Source organism: Marmota marmota, unplaced genomic scaffold (assembly GCF_001458135.2).
Source record: "Marmota marmota marmota unplaced genomic scaffold, marMar, whole genome shotgun sequence".
NCBI lineage: Eukaryota > Metazoa > Chordata > Mammalia > Rodentia > Sciuridae > Marmota > Marmota marmota.
In genome coordinates this window covers 33106884-33107114 of record NW_026000240.1, presented here as the reverse complement: position 1 = coordinate 33107114, position 231 = coordinate 33106884, and positions in this window count along the sequence as shown.

Below are 231 nucleotides of genomic sequence, written 5' to 3'. Positions count from 1 at the left end.
CCCATTTAACAGCGACTCCGGCGGCCGCGCGCCCTGGCGTCCTCCGGAAGGCGGGGCCGCGAGGCCGGTGCCCGGCTTAAAGGCGCCGCGCCTCTGCTGCCCCTCCCCACAGTACGCGAGCTCACTAGCCGCTGGTGTGTCCAGAGACCCGTAGCCGGGTCCTATCTCCGCCTCCGCTGTCTCGCTTAGCCCGAAACCGGCTACGGCACGCCTAGGGGGGCCAGCCAATAC